Genomic DNA, 16504 nt, shown 5'->3' on the forward strand with positions numbered 1-16504 from the left:
AGAATAAAATCTCTAATCTTTTTTAATATAACTTTAAGATTCATATAAAATAGTGAATGTTTTATTTCTTTGACTGAACCCAATTTTTATAATAATTACAATTAATGTCTTTCCCACCCCAGGATTCTATATACCTCACCAAATAACCTATCATCAAAAATACTCTTTGTCTTACTATTTTTCATATCTCTAACAGAGTGTTTTAATGGTATACCCCTCCTACTAGCTAAACGTATTATATAATAGTTATACATACTAATATTCTTTTTCTGAATCAACTTATATTTAAACATAGTATTTATAACCTTTATAAAATCATTTGTCAATTTCTCAACATATTCAAAAGTTACACACAATCTAATTTTATTATAAAACCATTTTTTTCTTGAATGAACTGATCGTTGACATTTCCAAATCTCTGGTATCCATTCATTAACTATCTTATATGAGTGAACAGATCCACAGTGTATACAAACATTCATTTTATTGTTATCTGAAATAATTTCTTGATTTTCACAACATAAGTATGTCTTAACAGAACTATTAATATAACTATCACATATCTGTTTATCACAAAAGCAACAATTTACATAACCAAAAAACTCTTCTAACTCTTTATGAATCAATTTATTACAATACATATAATATAATATAATATTATATCTTTAAGTAGTTTTATATAATAAATATCCAGATATAATACCAATCACAACCATTGTAATAGATTGATAATTTTTTATATTCTTAGATGGTTTGTAAAAGTCATTTAATTGTGGTTCTCTATGAAATGTTAACCCATTGTAATGTATTGTTTTTACTTTTCTAAGCGCATCTAAAGCTTTGTTTGTAAGTTCTATATCATCATCAGCATATTGAAGTTCTTGTCTTAGCTGTTGTATTTTATTTCTTTGCTTGACTTCATTTTCGTAGAACGCCTCTTTAGCCTTAGATAAGTCCTCTAGAGCCTTCTTATGGCGTTTCATTTCCTCAGCGTAACCGTTTTTATCAAGTTTATGAAATAGCCAGCCTGCTAGGGAAAAACCTAAGCCATTAACAACAGCTCCAAAAGCTGTTCAAACCCCACTAGTAATAACACTTGTCATATATATTTATACAGATTTAACTGGATTTTCAAGAATCCATTTTTTGCCTTGAGCATTTTTAACTATCATTGTTGATGCTGTAACAGCAACAACCAGTTTAGCAAAATCTTTGATACTGTTTGTGTCTGTTAATTTTTGACCTAGTAGTTTTTTAGACGCCACAGAAAGACCTACAGCAGTTGTTGTCAAAAGCACTGCATCAAAAGCTTCATTCATAAATTGTTTCTTAGTCATAGTATTACTCATATATAATAGGAAATATTTTATTCAAATGAGTCTAAGTTATATTGTTTATTTTTTTGTATCAAAACATGTTTTTCACTAGTTGTTTCTTCTCTAGCTTTATCGTTTGTTAATTTTTCCTGCCTTTTATCATTTTTCCTTGTATAATAGAGACTAGCAATAGCAGTTAATACTCCAATAGTTCCAAATAAAAATCCGTAATTAATGTTCCAGCTATCATCCTCAATTTTCTTTTTATTTTCTAATTCAATCCTATCTCGCATCTTGTTCTCTTTAGCAGCTTTAGACATAGCAGCTAAACGTTTACCAGCTTCTACTCTAAGAGGGTCTTTCTCTTTCTTAACTGTAGTTAACTTTAGGTTTTCTTTAGACATGTTATATAATACTGTAGATTTTGTTCACAGATAACTTATAGATAACTCACAGATAATCTTATAGATAACTCACAGATAATCTTATAGATAACTCACAGATCATTTATATTTTATGTTATATTTACTCACCATACCATCTATATTAATACCAAAGTTAATTATAATATCATCGATAACTTTTATGTCTGATAGAAATATCAATTCATCATAAGCTAATCCTCTTAAATAAGATCTTATATCCATAAGTATTTTTTCATATGACGTATATGCAAATTTACACATTTCTAAGTTATTATTAATCTTACTCTTAACCATATAACCTTGAACTAAAGCACCTAAGCCACTCAGGGTGCCTATAACTATCGGGTATACGGTTATACTACCAGCAATACCACCAGTCGATACTAGAAAAATACTTCCCATGTTTAATGATAGTCTAATTTTATTTAATTTATTAGATTTCCATTTATAACAGGTATACATTTTGTGATAGTATAAATACAACTTTTTAAGCTTTTCAAATTCCTCTTGACTCAACTCACTCGAAATATGATTAAAATCTAGAACTTTTTCATATTATATTATAAAACATATTTAACTAATATGAATGATGATAGCGTTGATATACCGAGTAAAGTAATCATATCTGTTTGATGGGGATTATTTACTATCATTTTGTATGTTTATGTACTACTGGTTTTTATGCACTTCATCTAGAGTATCTAGGTGTTGTGGTGTATTATCTTGATGTACTTTTTAGTTCTTCCTTTTAACTCCATAATAATTTATTTTAGAATTAATACCGAATTTCATAGTTTTATTAGCTAATGTTAAAATATTATTATACCCATCAATCTTTTATCTAATATGATCATACGGCTGGGTATTAAAATCATACCAGGACTGATTGCCATATTTAAAATAACATTCGTGTCTTTTATACTCTTTCTCATGTTAGATATCAATACAGTCGTATCATTCTGTACTATAGTATCCTCTAGTAATTTCCTAAAACGTTTTGAGTTTGCATGCTCTTAGCTCCATGATTAACTATTGACCATCTTGTATTTGCCTGGCTCCAAGAATTGTATAAACAAAACTTTCAATGCTCTCTTGCAAAAGAACTTTTCCGATTTTTGTAATACCTTCCGAATGATATGCAATGAAGCTCCTGTAATCAGTAGTTGAATATTGAAAATTAACATAATACCCATCATTGTTTTATCAAATTTTAAAATACCTTTATAAGGTATATGCTTTTCAATTCCGTAAAGTCATATTTGTCTAATAACGATGGATGCTTCATAAATTTTCGATCTGATAATACAAATGATATTTAACAAGGCTTTGTATAATTCTACTTTTATTAAAATTTAAATGATTAAGCGCAATACCACATAAAAAACTGGCAACATAAGCCCCACAAATCATAGCATAGTACGCTTCTTGTTTATAATTTAAATGACTTTTAATATTGTATCTTATACCAGTAGGTTGTTCTTTTTTACTTTTAATTTCACTTGACCACGTGGCTGTTATAGGTGGTAAACTACTCATAAAATAATCATTCTCTGTGACATACAATCTGAAGTTACAGATATTGACATTTACCGGTCTTTGAAATGTAGGTTTTACAATAAACTTTGATGACCACCTATGCAGCATATGATCGAAAAAAATCCTGGTAATGACCTTCATCTCCATTAATAGCAGGAATTAGATTTGAAAACAAAGGCGTTTTAGTTGTTTCTAAATATATTTTTGGCCATGTTGATACATTTTTTAAATCATCAAAGCCTAATTTTATAGCATTTTTTTCTATTTGCTTGTTTGACATATAATATAAGCTATGTTATATATGAAAAATTTCACTGTTTTTATAGACGGAGATAGTAAAAAAATTGACTTACAAGAAAGTATAGTAACAACTAACTATTCATATTTATATATCAAAAAGGCTTATTTGTATTGGGAATATAAAAATGTGAAATTAAATAATACTTTAGCTTTTACAATAGGCGCAACAAAATATAATATAGATGCTGGTTACTGGACTTTTAAAATGCTTAAAACGTTTCTTGAGTCTGTTAACGTAAAGCTTGAGATGGTAGAAAATAACGGAACTTTTAAAATAACTAATAATAATGATGAGGTATTAGTATTTTCTGATACTCCTATTAAAATATTAGGTTTTAATGATACCATAAAAACTATGAAAAAAGGTATCGTACAAAATGGTGTTTCTAAAGTGGATATAAACAGAGGATTAAAGTGTTTGCAAATTTCTTCTAATATTGTAAATTCAAGTTATAATTATAACTCTGAAGGAAAAAAAGTAATATAGCTTTAACTTTACTAGTAATAACAATTCAGTCATTATTTGGTACTGTATACGAATACAACGATATTGAATCTAAAGTTACAATTATAAAACGAGCCTTTAACGAGCTAATATTTCATATATTAGATCAAGATGGCAACCCTGTTAATGTAGGTAGTATTCTACTTGAATGTTATCTTGAGTAAGTTAAATGGATGAAGACATTAAAATTGAGCAAAGTTTAAGAGATATTTATTATGATCCGAAAACAGGGTATCAATCAGCAGAACGTCTTTATCAGAAAGCATTAGAAGAAGGTATAGATGTTAGTAGAAAACAGGTTAAAGAATGGTTAATATCTCAAGACACATATACTAGATATAAACCTATTATTAGGAGACATAAATTCAGACAAACAAGGGTAAACTATCTTGGTGAACAAATACAAATGGATTTAGTTGATATGGGTTCTTATAAGTATAAAAACAATGGTTATTATTGGATATTAACAGCTATTGAAATATTAAGTAGATATGCATTTACTATCCCTGTTTATAGGAAAGACACAAATAATATGACAAAAGCTGTTGCAAAACTATTAAGTCAATTTAAAGATAGATTTAATGATTACCCGAAACTAGCTCAATTTGATGATGGTAAAGAATTTTATAATGTAGGTGTCAAATCATTATTAGAGAAACATGGAATTAAGTACTTTCTACTAAAAATGATAAAAGGCTGCGATTGTCGAACGATTCAACAGAACGCTTAAAACATCTATGTGGAAATATTTTTACAGTAAAGGAACATATAAATGGATTGATATATTAGATGATTTAGTATATAATTATAACAATACAAAACACAGTACAATCTTGATGAAGCCTAAAGATGTTAATAAAAATAATGAAGATGAAGTATGGAATACATTATACGGTCATGAAGTTGCTTATTTACCATTACCTAAGATTAAAATTGGTGATATGGTTAGAATATCAAAGTATAAATCTATATTTACGAAAGGTTATGAAGCAAATTTTACAGAAGAGTTGTTTAAAGTGACTAAAGTTATTAGAGGAGATCCGAATTTATATGAGATAGAAGATGTAGAAGGAGAGCCTATAATTGGTAAATTTTATGAAGAGGAATTATCTGTTATAAATAAGAAAGATGATGTTTATAGAGTTGAAAAGATGTTAAAACGTAAGAAGGTTAAAGGTAGAAAGATGGTTTTAGTTAAATGGTTAGGTTATGATAATAAACATAACAGTTGGATTCCTGAAAGTAAAATACAAAATATAGAGTAATCTATATAATGGCTGAAGGAGGTTTTGATTATAGTGAATTAGAAAATAAAAAGCAAGAAGATAATAACGATGATAATGAAGATAATAACGATGATAACGAATATTGGCAAAATTTTCAATTTATTGATGAAACGTCATTTACTGATGATAATTATGGTGTAACAATAAGAAAAAAGACAAATAAAACTAATACTCTTCCTGATGTTCCTACTTCCACTCCTGTTTATACAGATATTATTAGACCTGAAAATGAAGTTTCTTTGCTGTTGAATTTTATTAAAAAAATTATAAAAAGAGTTTAGATTTAATCACCTAAAAGGTATGGCAGCTTCTGAAGGTATAAATTTTAGATTAAATTTAGGTAAAACTAAGTAAATCATATTACTTACAGACCATTAAATACAAAAAATAAGCGAGGAAATAGTATAATTGTTTTAAAACGTAATAGTAATGGAATACTACAATATAATAAAATAAAATGCTAAAGAAGCTGTTAAACAATTTAAAACGAAATTAAAAGAATTATTAATTTGCAAGATGAATTTATAAAAACTGAAGAGAGTATGCCTATGGTTGATTTAAATAATCAATATACAGAAAATTTCAATCAAATAACTAATGAAGAAATCAGAGAACATAAGGGTGTTATGACCCCATCTGGAACAATCGATAAAAGAACACGCCCGCAATTCATAGAAGCACAAATAAATCACTTTGCCGAAGAGCTAAACAAAACTATAGCTAGAATAGATGAAATAGAAAATGAAAATGGTATTGACAACAATATTGATGAATTAACTAATTTGCATGAAAGAGCCGCGGAATTAGAAATTATAATTAGAGAAGAAGAAGATCAATTAGAAAAAGAGTATGTACTAGATAAAGAGGAAGAAGACATTACTAGATTACAGCGATTTAAAGAATGGGTTAAGGAAAATATCCCAGGATTATCAGCTTTAGCTATATCTGTGGCTGGTATAATTACAACCATTGTCATTGGTGCAAGAAAAGCAATCCTACAAGGTGCTCAAGCTACTAGTAAATTTTCTAAGGCTTTAGCAAATCTAGGAAAAAATTATGGCCAGTGTTAGGACCATTATTGAATATTATCGCTCAGGCTATATCTTGGGGAGCTAAAGGTTTAGCATGGTTAGCTTCTAATCTATGGGTTTTAGCTATTGCTGCTGCTTTGTTAATATATGACCAGTATAAACAAAGAAAAAAATAAAATATGTTTTAATATATATATGAACAGATTACAGGAAGAGCTTTTACCTGGGTACAAAAGGACTACTATGACAAAAATTAGAGGCAACCGTACTTTTTTTAGTATAACCTTTAACCCTAATAGTGTTAAACCGAATGAACAAATTTATATTAATATACCAAAATTAAAACAAAATAGTTGTTTAGTTCCTGGTTCACTAAATTTATCGTTTGATCTTAAAATCAGTAATACAAAAAGTCACTTTCTAAATAATCTCAGTCAGATTTTACAACAGAGGCTACAAATTAAAGTGGCTGGTGAAACCCTTTACGATTGCAATAATCATGATGTTATAAGTATATACAAAGACTTATGGATGCCGAAAAGTGATCGACAAGGTCTTATTGAATATGGTATATGTAGTCAAAATCTAAGAAAACTTATTTCTAAGGATGATAGTGCTGCAACAAGTGGAGATTCAGAAAAAGTAGCAGACAAATTAATGTATGATATTTATGGTACAAGGCAGAAAATTAATATCGATAATATTATTAAAGACCATGGTTTGTATTGTCCTTTTAATATGAATAATAACTTTCAATACATAATAACATTACCACCAAGTGATCAAGTCCTTATCCTCAAAGGTCAAACTATCGGTGATTATGAATTAGAAAATATTCAGCTGGAATATGAAACTATTGAAAATCAAGAAATTGCAGATGAGGTGACAAATTTATATTCTATAGGAAAAGTCTATTTTATCAACATATAACCCTCTTAAAAAGGAAAAATGGGATAAGTCAAGTACATTACAGAATGTTAACGTCAATGTCCTAAAAGCATGAAAGGCATTGTACTACTATTCAAAGAAAATTCAGTTAGTGATAGTGAAAATTTATATACCCAACATTGATGAAGTTAAAATAACAATAGAAGGGTCCCAAATGTTTTTCATCCGGTATGAATAAAAACAATTTTATGAAGAAGCAAGAAAATTTTTGATAGAACTATTCCGATAGATTGCTTCATGACAATTGAAAAATTTTATAAGGATAAATTTGCATTAGTTATCGATCTACGCACCTTTCAAGAAAAAATATTGCTGGTAACGGAAAAAATCGTTAATACTCAAAACGGCATTCTGCTTGAAATTAAAAAAAGAGCATATACAAAAGATTTAAACTGTTACATCTATGTTATTAGTGATGCTCTTGTTCAATTTGTTAATAATGATTTACAAAGTATTCAATACTAGAATAACCAGTAATATATAAATGAACACCCTTTAATATGATTATTTTAGGTATGACGAATTGTGGAAAATCTTACCTTCTAAATGTTAGAAGAAAACTTTAATAGATATTTTGATTACATTATTTTATTATGCCCTACCCTATCATATAACAAAACCTATCAAGAATGGAAATATATAAATGATTCTGATTTAATTAAGGTAGAATGTGACCAAGATCAGGTAGATATTGTTTTAAAATATGTTAGTGATGTATATAAAGGTACAAATAGTCTTATTATACTTGATGACTGTGCGAGTTGTTTAGATGTTAAAAATAGGACATCGCAATTAATAAAATTAGGATTTAGTGCTCGTCATTATGGGCTTTCTACTATTGTGGTTACACAGCAATTGACTAGTATTTCTAAACCTTATTGCGAAAATATAAGTTATTTAGTTACATTTTATAATACAAACCGCAATGATATGAAAACCATATTTGATGATTATCTTTATGGTGTTAAAAAAGATTATATAGAAGAAATAACCAAAAAATTGAAAAATAATAAGTATGCACATTTAGAAATTCAACTTGTATACCCATACCAATGGAAAATTGTTATTCCGCAATAAATAATGTGTTAATATATATATATGCCAAAGCGTAAAGAACCTGAAACAATTGATGATATAATTAATGAGATTGATTCCGCAAATGATACTATCAAAGATGCAGTATGTGATGATAATATACAAGATAAACCGCAAGAGGGTTTTAATAAAAGAGATCAACTACTTAAACTAGCTGAAGATGGTGATTTAGACAAGTCAGTTGCTTACATTAAAAAGCTAGTCAAAAATTATTGATAAATTATACACTGAATACGAGAAAAACGATTACAAAAAGCTAATGAGTTTTTAACTGATTTAGTTATATCAAAATTTTCAGATATATTACATGATAAAACAGATATTAATGAATATAAAGGATTAATGAAACACATCTATCAGATAATTATACTAAACTCAAGCTGATGGTAAATTTAATTACTATACTAAAACACAAGCTGATAATAAATATGCTTTGACTTCTAATTTACTAAAATATTATACTAAAATACAAGCTGATAATAAATATGTTTTGTTTCAAGATTAGCCAACTATTATACAAAAGAATGAAACAAATGGTAAGTATGCTTTAAGTTCTAATTTATCTAAATATTATACAAAGAATGAATCAGATGGTAAGTATGCTTTGATTTCTAATTTAATTAACTATTATACTAAAACACAAGCTGATGGTAAGTATGCTTTGACTTCAATTTAAATAAATATTATACAAAGAATGAAACAGATGGTAAGTATGCTTTAACTTCTAATTTAAATAAATATTATACTAAAACACAAGCTGATGGTAAATTTAATGACTATTATACTAAAACACAAGCTGATGGTAAGTATGCTTTGACTTCTAATTTAAATAATATTATACTAAAACACAAGCTGATGGTAAATTTAATAACTACTATACTAAAACACAAGCTGATGGTAAATATCTTTAAATTCTAATTTATCTAAATATTATACAAAGACTGAAATAGATGATATAGTAAATAGTAAAGTAGTATACCATAGTAATCAATTAAATTACAATTTAAATGTTAGTAGCCAAAAGATATTATAAATATTCTTTTAATAATATTAAATTTATTGAATTTACACTTCTATTTATAAATACATCTGATAAATCTAAAACAATTCAATTAGATATTATGGTAGATAAGATTAATAAAAAATTTATCATTAAAATAACAAATGATAACGAAAAAAAGATAGCTGATGCACTAATAGATTTATATTATGTATACTGTGCTGATGATGATTTAAACAATATTTCTATTATTCTTGAAACAAAAGTATCTACAGCTTCAATTAATTATAATGAATGGGCAAGAAAATGGAATAAAGCATTTAATGGATTATCCAAAATACAAGTTTATTCACAACATACATCTACATTGTCTATGGTATATAATGGTTTTCCATCAAATTTTGCGGCTACTATAGAAGATAATATTCTAGCAACTAAAAAATTTGTAAATGATGAAATCGAAAAATTAAAAAAATTTATTAAAGATAACTATCAATCTAAAACTAAAACTGAAAATGAAGAATAATCCTCATGTTTGTAACAAGTAATTAATACAAAACGGTTTACCGCATATATACCTTTTATAATAACTGTTTGCTGGAGGCAGTTTATAAAACATTAAATTATTAACACTTGATTATTAAAGAATATTTAACCACGCGCTGTGTCTGAGACCATTGTTGAAGGCCACTAGTTAACCAAATATACCAGTCGAGTACAAGCGCGCTGCTACTGATATTTTAATAACATTTTATTAATTAACACTTGATTATTAAAGAATATTTAACCACGCGCTGTGTCTGAGACCAATGTTAAAGGCCACTAGTTAACCAAATATACCAGTCGACTACAAGCGCGCTGCTACTGATATTTTAATAACATTTTATTATTTCCACTAAATTATTAAAATGCGCTGGTGACATGTGCTAGCTATATTAAACAACCATTATTAAAAACATGCACTAAGACACGCGCTTAACAGATAAATTCAAAAAACATATCGATTCCATATTTTTAAACTTGAGTTTTTTCCCACCTCTGCGATTTAGCTTCGCTAAATCGATAGTATCTACAGCTTCAATTAATTATAATGAATGGGCAAGGAAATGGAATAAAGCATTTAATGTATTATCTAGCTTCGCAATCGATAGCCTCTGGCTGGGGCCATCTAAAACCGATGCTTTGTTAACAATTGATTTTTGAAGACGGTTTGTAAAATTAAACGCATCTATATATTTCAAAACATATAGATTCCATATTTTGTAAAACATTATATTATTAAAATGCGCTGGTGACATGTGCTAGCCACCTTAAACAACCATTGTTAAAAAAAACATGCACTAAGACACGCGCCTGACAGACAAATTAAAAAACATATAGATTCCATAGTTTTGTAAAAGAGCATATTTTAAGCCTCTGCCATTCTCGAATATTCTTCGAATATTCATCGAATCTAAGGGGGCGAGCCGAAAATTCTAGCTAAAGCTTATTTTGCCGTAACCTTGGTTCTCATTAAATCGCTTGAGTCGACCGACTCGTCCCGAGTCGTTTCCTTGTTTTTCAAAACCACTGGGACGACTCAAGCGATGTAATTCTCATATATTCGTAGTAGGGCTGTCGAGAGACTGCTTAATTATTTTTTTCGCGAAACATTTAGAAATGGCAGCTGCTGTTTATCTAAGAAAAGTCTTTTGGCGAGTTATTTCCTTCTTCAAATCGTTTTGCGCCCAAAAGTCACTTGCATTTCTTAACGTTCGTTTTGGTCGTCCGGATAGAGCAAAGTTCGTGTGATACATTTGACGTCATCCCAGTAACCCCTGGTATGTTTTCATATAGTCGCAGGGTTTTGGCACGGGTTTGGCACCACTGAAACATATAGTATGTTAAAGATAACCCGAGAAGCTGGGCTGTTAAGAACATACAGAAAAAGAACAAAAATGCAAAGAAAGAAAAATTCATACGTCGTCAAATTTCACATAAGATAAATCTTGCAAAATTCTATCCATTCACGCAGTCATATGGCTATCAAATTACTAAAACATAAGTATTTTGCAAAACTACAATTATTTCATCACACATCAGCATTCACATGCCTGTCATGCTTGACATGATGATTATACATATGGTCTTACAGAGAGCACATAACTATAGGGCATAATAGCTTTTAGGAAGAAGAAGAAAAAGGACAGCAATAAAACAATAGCCAGATATAATTTTACTCATTACATATAAAGATCTTTAGTATAGGCACTTTTGACTATTCCAATTACTAGAGAGTGTATTTAAAATATGTAAATACATTTATGTTATTTACCGGTTGAGACTCAAAGGTCTCAAAAAATTCTTGCATGGTTTTTGTTTTGCTTTTTGGGTTTTACAAAACTTTTTCCTGTTGCTTGACATTCAATTCAGAAAGTTCGTTTTATGGATGGGCAATGTAATATCATGTGAATGAGAAAATAAAATATTATTATGATTTTAATTAGCGGCTATAAGTTATTATAATAAAATACAAATTTCAACATTCCATTTTAGTCATGAAAGTATTCTGCATTATTTTGATTCTTTTGATTCTTCATGAATCGATCGAAATAGAATCAAACGATCTATCAAAGCAAAGATTGATAAACTCAGTGTCAGAGAGGAAAGAAAAAGGGGTATTTAGCTCTTTTTGCTTTTTTATCAATTTGAGTAGAAAATTGTAGGTGAGACAATACTGTAGAAAGCAAAGTCCCAACCACCGAGTAACATTGAATCATTAGAAACTATAAAATAACATATGCGAAACGCGTGATCTGATTGATTGATTCCCGTGTTTTTGATCAGACCCTGTGATAAACTTGGTGATTTGAATAGCATTCGCAAGACTGTTTGAACATGCCTAAAAACAAAGACGATCTTTTGCCAATATTAGGGAAACACCAGCCATAAAGGTGACTGTTTTGCAACCTTTTTCCTACCTGCAATATTTTCAAATGTTTGGATCAAGCAATCTAAACATTTGAAACAGTTTAGTAAATGCTCTATACATTAACAACCAAAGGATAATGTTGTTCTTTTTTTTAAGCAGGCGCAAATATGAGAGCTAAATTCACCCAAGTGAACAAAGCCGTAATATTTAGTAAAAATAGGCACGCAATGCGTATATGTGGGTAGCCTGTTAAGTATATTATTACTAAATGAAATAGATAATATGAGCCTTATTCAAATAAAAGTATATATTTAATATTATTTACGTCAAACTTGTTTAAAATTTGAAAATGTTCTTTAGTTATATGGCCAATTAATTGTTTTATCCTTTCTGCATTTTTAGAAGGCTCTAGCTTAGATTGCATGTCACGTGACTGTGCTTAAGCCTCGCATTAAGGAAAATAACGTCATTTAGATTTCTCGCGAATGTTAAAAGTTTTTTTTTACCAAAAAGCACTTTTGCTTTTTAAAAAAGACACTTTGCGTTTCAAAAAGTTTTCTGGCATGTTTAAGACATCGTTCAGTAAGACATAAGTCCTTAGTATTTCTTATTCATCGTTTGACACGTATCGTATTTTACTTGACGTAAAATAACTAAAATTGTAAATCCATTGGACTATATATATACCAGACAGTACATGTAAAAGTTGTTAATACCGGTCGCTGGAACGAGATATAATTGTTATTTGTGGTCGCTTGCGAGCAGGCATTTGAAAAATATCTTGACTTTATTTATTATGTTTTATAAAGTTTTGTGAAGAAAAATTTTTCGTTTTTACATCCCATTATTCGAACTCATGTTTAGTTCCGCTTGAATAGATGACAACAGCAATATCGTACAACTATACAAGTCAATTTTTGGGCCGTGATGTTTATAGAAAATATTTCTCAAAATAACAATATTTTGCTTTCAGTGTTTGATTAAATTGAGAACAGAGTACTGTAAGTCTGTATGAGTAAAGCCAAAAATGGATAAGCAATGCAAATAAAACTGAATTGGACAATATACCAAACAATACATCTTAGTAAGGCCCTGTTCACACGATACCGGATTCATCTTGTACCGGATTCGCTGAGCAATCCTATACGAAAAATGCACTCTGTTCACACGATGCCGGATTTGTAAGACGATACATAAAATTTTATATCGCCCCAGTACTTGTACGTGCAAGCGGCAACGACGATGGTTGCCAATTCAAATATTTCGCGAGAAATGAGAAATTTTTTTGACAGATAACTAAGTAGAGTTTTTTCTTGGGCGTATTAAGGTTTTTTACGAATGGGCGCAAGGACTGGAAGGGTGTTAAGTCCAAATACGACCGAATATATGTTGACATTAAAATAATACTAGAAAGAAGCTTTTCACATTGCGATAATACATTGTTAAAAGCTTAAACATGCCATGTTGAACTATATTATATTTGCTGGCGGATTATTCAATTAAAACATAGTTTGTATCCCTATGTTCGCTTTTATTTTTGAAAAATCGCACAGACTTCTTAGTTGTCAAAGTTGAACGTATCGGATTCGAGCGTTCCCACGACAAAGGAACGTATCGGATTGGTTTATATTCCACTTCCACAGCAAAGTCAAATCGCTCCGGAAAAACGATACAAAGCATATCGGTTTTCAGCGGAGCCGTATGAACGCAAGGCCTATCCGGTACGAAAAGTAACCCGGTATCTAACCAATCCGGTATCGTGTGAACAGGGCCTAAGTCCAAATTGTTAGTACTGGTCGCTTGAACGAGATATAATTGATATTTGATATAACTTAATAGCCTGCATTTGAATAATATCTTCACTTTTATTTATTATTTGTTTATGATGTTTTGCGAAGAGTAAATTATTCGTTTGTACATCCCATAAATCGGAGCTTATTTTTATTTCCGCTTTAAAAGATGACAAGGAATAACGTATAACTATACAATTCAATTTTTGGGCCGTGATGTTTTTAGTTAATATTTCTCAAAATAACGACATTTTCTTAGGATTATGCCACTGACGATTCTGTGCTTACTGCAAATGACTTCTGTTTGATCTTTGTACGTGGCGAGACGCTTCACAGTTCACGCATAGGAATAATGTTATTACATACTATATATTCAGGGGCGGATCTAGGATTTTTCAAACATCAGTCATAAAACGTCGGAGGCGCTCCACACCCAGAGGGGGGTCTGAGGCATTCTCCCCTAAGAAATTTTGTATTTAAGAGCCTTGAAAATGTCATTTTTAGCGTTTTAGAGCAATACAAAATGTATTTTGTGGGCATCGTTTTTGCGTAAAAACAACACATTTTGCATACGTTTTTTCAAAAAAAAAAATGAAGTGAACTATACTTGAATGTTTTGCCAAATATTAAGGCTCATTATCATGCCAAATATATGGCTCATTAGCATGTCTAGGAACGTAAAATTTATTTTACAATAATGCTATTCAAAAAACTGATATAGTCTTTAAAAATTTCTACCAAGTTGTCAGGCATAGACCCCCCTAGAGACCCCATTCAAACCTCTATGTAATGAGTTATGTTAGAAATTTGGTACTACAAGTGACAGTTCTTAGATATAGAAAAGCTCAGACTTCAAACCATGCAAGTTTATTGTAACCCTTTACCCATCTCCACATCAGTGCAAGCAAATTCACTTTCTGAGAAAAAACTCAAGATTTAATGTGGAATGAAAAACAACTCACGAAATTTTCCGTCAAAGTAACAAACGCACAAAACGGTATTATTCGCCATCGTTCGAAAATCCGACTATTACGAGGATTACGACGGACAGACAGACAGAAAGAAGGAAGGACACTTTTTCAGTATAGCGTAGTGGTTAGCCGCGCATGCGCAGCGACTTTCTACAAAAACGAAGTGAAAACTATTAAACATAGAATTAAAAATAGGTCATTTACCAATCAGAACATGCATTTTGCTTATATTATTTAATGGAAAACAATACCATTATGACCATCGACATAGCCAGCCTACAATATTATTCCTGCCATGAAAAAAAAGGAAGGTTACCATTACTCATTTTTTTGGTAATCTGTTGTTTCTTTATTACTACAGCTAACAAAGAAACTTTAGCACAGTATTAATAAAGTTCTGCATTTACTAAGAAGAAACTTGAATTGTTAACCGACTGTTGATTGTGCTCCTTACAAATGACTAACTCTTCTTAGTGGAAAGGTTGCTTCTTGACAGCTCTCGTTTGATATGAGTCATTCCTCTCTCGTAACTTCGTTCAATTAAGTGTTTGCATCATCATTGTGCTGGTTCTACTTATTTTCGTCTTCGTTTGAATGTATTTATGCTTTGGTTAAGACGGCTTAAAACGTCTGCAGCTCTTCACAAAAGTCGATTTTAGCTGACAGGTTACAGATGTTTGACAAATTTTACACTTGCTTATTCTCAGTCCTGATCACGAGATATAGACATTCCACGTGAATAGAATGACTGAACAACATCGTAATGCACCTTATATTTGTTGCAATCACGTAAAACCTTTTAACTTTGAGAATTTGATTGAATTAAACATGAAGTTTCTTGCTTTGCATTACATGAAACCATCTTTATTATATTTTAGTTAAATTTATTATTCCCAATTGTAAAAATTTTCTGATCATTCAAGTTATGATTAATTAATTCTGCCATCAGAAATCTGGCAAAATGAATTATACTGCTATTTTGAACCGGATAGTTAAAATTCATGTACTGTTCTAAGTGTACACTTGCTAAAATTACGATTAAGTTGTTAAGTTATTTTAAATACTTAATGCAAAAAGCCTAGAATTTGTAACTTTAATGTACAAGCTGCCGCTTAATTAATGAGGACCAAACTCCATACCCACAGACATACAAAATTTTGTTCTTTTACCTTGTTGGTTTTGGTTTGTTTTCCACTCAAGTAAAAGCTAAAGGCAACAATAGGATAGTCACGACTTCTTCCAAATAAAAATTAGATACCTCCATTTCGAATGCTTCACCTGATGAGAGCAACATGTACCATACATTTTTCCCCTTCATTGTGTAAAGATTGCGTGATGATAAAGGTAAATATCCTTAATGGTACCAAAAATGGCTGAGATGGTTGCAATT

This window comes from Xenia sp. Carnegie-2017, unplaced genomic scaffold, assembly GCF_021976095.1.
Source record: "Xenia sp. Carnegie-2017 unplaced genomic scaffold, XeniaSp_v1 HiC_scaffold_6, whole genome shotgun sequence".
NCBI classification, from domain to species: domain Eukaryota; kingdom Metazoa; phylum Cnidaria; class Anthozoa; order Malacalcyonacea; family Xeniidae; genus Xenia; species Xenia sp. Carnegie-2017.